General features: G+C 54.7%; 1 protein-coding gene across 1 annotated transcript in view; it reads right to left on the reverse strand.

Annotated features, from left to right (window-relative positions):
* The window catches only part of MGME1 (mitochondrial genome maintenance exonuclease 1), a 215,286-nt gene that overhangs the window by 75,639 nt on the left and 133,867 nt on the right, over nt 1–5,780 (reverse strand). The gene's annotated exons all lie outside the window — the stretch shown is intronic.

A 5,780-nucleotide genomic window follows, 5' to 3' on the forward strand; every position in this document is an offset into this window, starting at 1 on the left:
GTAAATTCTGACAGAACAGGTTTAAGTTCTGCTTAAAACATCTCCAGAGAGGAGGAACTGATGAACCACATGGATATTCAACCTTGCCCCATTGCAAAGCACATGTCATCATGCCTTGAAATGGCCCGGAGCAATCTTCCACGAGATTTCAGATGGACTTAGTGGGAGCTCTGTTATGGTCAGGAGGGGAGAAGAAAGGATGCAGCAAGAATGTGATGTTCATGATGAGACCAGCAGGCAATGCAGGAAGTAGCTGGGGAGGAAAGAAAGAGGTTACCTTCTCAAAACCTTCATCAGCTAGTTTAACTCCAAGCTCCTCATCAATGCCATCTACTTCTGTAACAGTTTTTTCCTGAGTTGGCCTGAAGACAAAGCCATTGACCTTTTGGCTTCTGGTTGCCATTTCTGCAGGCTGGAGTGGCTGGAAAGGGGAGGGAAAGAATAAGCTAAAGTAGAGGCGTGCTCCTCGTGACTAGGTGGAGGTGTTAGTAGCAGGGGCTGAGCAGTAGCCTCCAGCTTACACAGCCAAGGACGCCTCCACCGGGGATGGTTGCTCTGTGACATTCTTTTCATAAATGCATTTGCTCTGTCATGACTGGGTTTAGGGGCTCTGTGCTCACACTCTCCATGTGCACAGGGAGCACAAGGCCCCACCAGGTGCCTTGTTTTGCGAGTTGAAAACCTGTGGTTTGGTACCCACTTGTTTCCCTGCCAGCACAGGCTCAGCCCTTTGCTCTTCGATAGCATGCTTCCCATCATGTTCCCTCTCACCCTTCATTTTGGTAAGCTGGATAGCTAAACTCTTGGTTTCCTTCGTAACTCTGGGTCTCCATTCCCTGATTGCCCCTGGGCCCTACCCAGCAGCTGCTCCTGGAGGGATTCGCTTCCTCCTGTGAACATAAGCAACTAGAACTGCAGCCACCGTCCAGGAGAGGTCTAAGGACAATGCCGCCAGAAGTCTGGAGGCATTCCTGGGATTGCAGGTTTCTCTTTTGTGCTTTGATCACCCCCACCTGAGCACACTCAGGTCCTTCTTTCCTGCGGTCCCTTCCTGTGCAGGGATTCCCCTGGGCTTGATCATGTCTCCAGGTACACAATCTTGCCCTTGGGACTACTGAATTTCATCTTGTCCTCAGGGTCTAGTTGCTCTGCTCATGAGATATCCACTGCTTCTCCAACTTTGGAGAAAGATGGCCATCTCCGCATCCTGCGTGACACCCCAGCTGACCAGGAGCAATTTTCCTCCTATATACTTATCACTCCTATCTCGGAGGGAAAGGGCTTGCCCCAAACTTGGCTTGCAAGTCACAGGACGTTACTGCCAACTATCGTGGCCTCACCTCTGAAGTTCACATGTGCCATATCAGCACTTTCCTCCAGCCCACGAGAGATCTCCAAACTGGGAGCCACCCAAGGAACCTGGCTTCCACCAAAACCTGTCCTTGACTCTGGGGTGGCTCTGTCCTAGAGAAACATGATGCCCATATTCAGCAGCTGTGCAGCTAAGTTTTTTCCACCAGAAAGGCAGGCTGGGTGAGTGCACTCCCTTGGCTAAGTGGCTACCAGCTGCTTGGAGGTTGCTAGCACGGGGGCGAACGCCTCGCTGGGGAATGACAGAGGCTTTCAGGACCTGTGCAGACCTCCAGACGGACGCTCCCGCCTCCCACCCCATCACTCCCCAGCTAGCACTCCTCTCACTGGCATTCAGGGCATCTCACAGCGCAGGGCTGTGGGGATGGGGAAGCAGTGGGATAGGGTTCTGAGGAGTGACCACTGTGAGCGTGTCCCTGCTCTGGAAAAAGTTGTTATTTTACAAACAGCAAGGCCCAGCTGCTGAGACACCAGGGTTTAGTGCCCCCAGTTCTCTGGCTGCCAGCCCACTGGAGTGGGGGTCTCCTGCAGGTCCTGATTCGTATATCATATTTGGGTGGCATTTCCCAAGCCCACATAGAGTTGGGTCAAAAAAGGGGGAGCCCAGGGTGTACCCTGCTCCAGGTGCAGGCATAGCTGTGGCACGGTGCATTTTCTAATCCAAACCTTAGCCGTGCCACCACAGAAACATGGGCGAGGAGGGAGAGGAACAACCCAGAAGCTCTTGCTGTCACCTCCCCACAGTCGCACCGCAGCCCTGCGCCGTGCTCCTCTGCAGCATCCACCTCCAGTTTCCATCGCCGGAGCAGAGCTGCCGCTTATTAAACCCAGACCAGCGAGTGCTTGGCAAGGAGCGCAGGCCAGGAGGGACGGCCAGGGAGCCGAGCGGAGGCCAGACGTACCGATCCCTGCTTTTATAAAAAAGGGGCGGCTGCTTCCAGAGTCTCCGAAGGGATTGAGTGTAGATGTGGGGCCGCTTGGAGGATCAGCCCAGCTGGTAGGCAACGCGGCATCGTGTCCACAGTGCAGGCAGCAGCCAAATCTGGAGCCAAGGACTCTGCTCTCACTCCTACCAGCTTTTGTGTCGTGTTTCTGGAGCAGTAAGCGTCCCACAGTGGGACCGAGGGTGGCAGGCACCTCCCCACCTCCCCAAGGGCTCAGGATTGAAATGCACCGCCGAGCCTTGGCAGAGCTGACCGCTCTCCTGTAAGAAAACACAAACCATGTCTGTCTGCGTGTTCAGCCGCGGCCTGGACGCAGATCGCATGGGGACAGGATGAGGTGTTTGGTCACAGTCCTGGCTGGCTCCCCAGGTAGGCTTTCGTGGTCATCTCTGCACGAATGAGCCTGGGCCTTCAGAAGGAGCAGGGCTGCGAGGGACCTCGGGGAGTCCTGCAAACTGTCCCCCTGCCTTGCGGCAGGGTTTGTTTCACGACTGCTGTGCAGAGCTAAAAATACCCCAGTGATGGTTATGAATTTAGGATAACTAATACATCCAGTGGAAAGATTTGGAGCCATTCCAGGGCTAAACAACAGCTTCTTCACCAACAGCCAAAGACTTGTGGATGCAAAAATAACTAGGAACTGAAAAACTTGAGCTGGAGCAAGGGATTTTCAAATTGAACCCAAGAAAAACTTTATAGCGGTGAGGACGACCGTGGATAATCGCCAGCACTTTGGTTGTTTTAACAACAGGGTACACAGACCTCTGGATTTGGGCTGGATGCTGCCTGTGGGCAGGAGTTGGGAGAACTAGTAGTTAGGGAGAACTCCTTCGATACAGGGTGAAAGCAAATTATACTGATAATATAGGACCCAGTGGCCTGGGTCAGCAGCGCAGTGCAAGAATCAGTGGGAAACACCATGGTGGGAGGTACAGGCTTGACATCTTAAAAAGTGGGGGGAAAGATCCAAGAATAGGCCAACTGGCGACTGTGGATGCTGGGAGGAGTGCTGTGGGGTGAACCAGCTTTGAACCATGTAGGCATCTGTGAGCAGAGGGCGAGCGAGGGTTTTGGACATCTGTCTGCAGACCTGAGACACAGTTGGGAAGGGAGCCATCCTCTGAGCACATCTGCACCATGGTGGCAAAGGACACCCAGGTTGACATCCCAGCTCTGTCTGCCTGGGGTTTCATCCTCCCCTCGTTGTTCCATGCTGAAGCGGACACTCAATTATTCATTTGGCCGGAGACAGTAAGTGTGACGCCACCTCCCCATGGCCTGGGTGCTTGGCTGGGGCAGTGCGTGCCAGTCCCTGCCCCAGCGAATAATGAAGTACTCAGGGCAAATGGCAAAAGCTTCGCTAAGAGCACTTGAGAGAGAGCCCAGCCCCACATCTTCTACATGCGGCAGGCATGACATAACTCCCCTGGCCACCCGGGATGCTCACAGCAAGGTGGGTGGCAGGGCAGGGTGCCCGACTGCCTGCTCCACCGTGTCTGCAGCTGGGGAATCGGGTACCCGCGGGGCTTGGGACACTGGTGCAGTTCAGACCCCACACTCCTGCTTCTGAGCGTTTCAGTTTGAGAAGGTACTTGGTGGGTTGAACCAGCTGATGCTCCTGGGAGGACTGGGGCAGGGCCGGACCCTAAACCTTGGTGCCTTTGTCTGAAGGGCTGAACATTGGATCGCTCTCTGCCCACAGCCATCCTTTGCATTTGTGGGTCTTGTTGGTCCAGGTCCTGCCTGTGGTGGGGAGCCTTGCCCTGCCCAGTTTGCTTGCAGTGTGTAGAAAGCCCCAAAAGTCTCCAAGTTCTCATGAGTGCTGAGAACAGAAATGTTTGTGCCTATTTCAGGTCCCTCTGCAGAAGCCATATTATCATAATTAGCCAAAATGTTTCACCATTAGCATATTTTTTCTATTCTTCCATCACATCAGCCTGCATGAAACAGTCGCTTATTCTCCTTGCCGTTGTGTCGAGATGTACCAGGCTGCAGGCAGGACCTGCTGCTTGTCCCCAGCCTGGCCTCAATAGCACGCCTTGTTCTCCGCGCAAGGGGTGACGATGCGGCAGCAGCTGATGTAAATCCCAGGGATGCCGCTGAGAGCAGCCCCGATTGCCACCCCCTGAGAAGGTCTGGCCACTGAAATGCAATAGCATAGGTGCCCCAAACATCTACAACAGGCTGCAAGGAGAGAGGTGGCAAGAGGCTGGAAGATCCTGAAAGCCTGCCCTGTGATGTTGAATTATAGTTGCTCTCCCAGCCACTTTTATAGTAAATTAATTTCTTACTCCACAGTGTCTAGCAAGTGCAGAAGCTAGAGTGTGCACCACAACATGGCCAGGAAAGGGAGAGAGATGGCTTTGAGCTTGGCTGAAGATGTGGAGGCATGGGAGACATATTCCCACCTGAGCACAGAACTTTTGTGTGATTTGGGTGAAAAGTGTAGCCAGTCCAATCTCTGAATTACCGAGTAGGCAGCAAACATTTGCTGTATCAGCTTATGGCTCCTGCTTGGTTGGATGTCTGGGTGCTCGGTTGGTCTTGGAGGTACATTCCTGGGGAGATGGGCCTTTGGTCAGAGATGGCTCTCACGTTCTTATGGCACAGAGTGGCAGGGTACAGCAGCTCCCAGAGTGCCCTGCCTCTTCTCCAACAGTTCAGCCTAATAGTTAAGACCCTTCCAATGTGAAGGGAGTCCCCTCTGACCTTTCCCTTTTCATTTCCAAGGTACTGTAACATCCAAATTATTTCCAGATAGCTAACTCCTTTTGGTACAAATAGGCACCTGAGGAATACACCTCCAATTTCTTCTTTCTCCCACCATGGGAGGTCACAGCCAGGCCAGGAGGCATGCAGGGGGTGTGTGCCCAAAGGATAGCCACCATGCTGGGTGGCACCGGCCATCGTGGCCAGCTCTGGGCATGGTTTTGCCCCCACCCTGGGGCCCACAAGCTGGTGGGTGATAGACCAGACCCTGTGTTGTTTAAGCATGCAGCATTTGCTGTGAAGAAAGGCTTCTACCGGGGTCAGGCAACTTTAGGGTCCAACCTGCTTCATGGCACCCACACCCAGGTCCAGAGCATGAACCACCATCCCCACTCCTTGCAGGGAGCTAACTCCCCAGGTTTCCCATCCGTCCGTCCATCCATCCATCCATCCTCTCCCAGCCGGGCTTGTGCTGACACCCACAGCTGGCGCAGATCGTTCCTTGGCACCTCAACCCGCCAGCACCGCCGGGGCAAAGGTCTGCGAGGCTTCCCCAGCCCGGGGCGCTGGGTACCGACCCTCCCGCTTGCCTCCCCGGCTCGCAGCTTGGGCTCGCTGCCCAAGAGCCCGATCCAGCCCCGGGCGAGGCTCCGCGGCGGTGGGAAGGGACGGGGGACCTCCACCCGCGGGTGGTGGCGGGGGGTGAAGCAGGGACTACATGCCCCACAGTGCCGGGGCGGCGCGTCCCGTCCCGTC

The sequence above is a fragment of the Balearica regulorum genome, chromosome 3, assembly GCF_011004875.1.
Source record: "Balearica regulorum gibbericeps isolate bBalReg1 chromosome 3, bBalReg1.pri, whole genome shotgun sequence".
NCBI lineage: Eukaryota > Metazoa > Chordata > Aves > Gruiformes > Gruidae > Balearica > Balearica regulorum.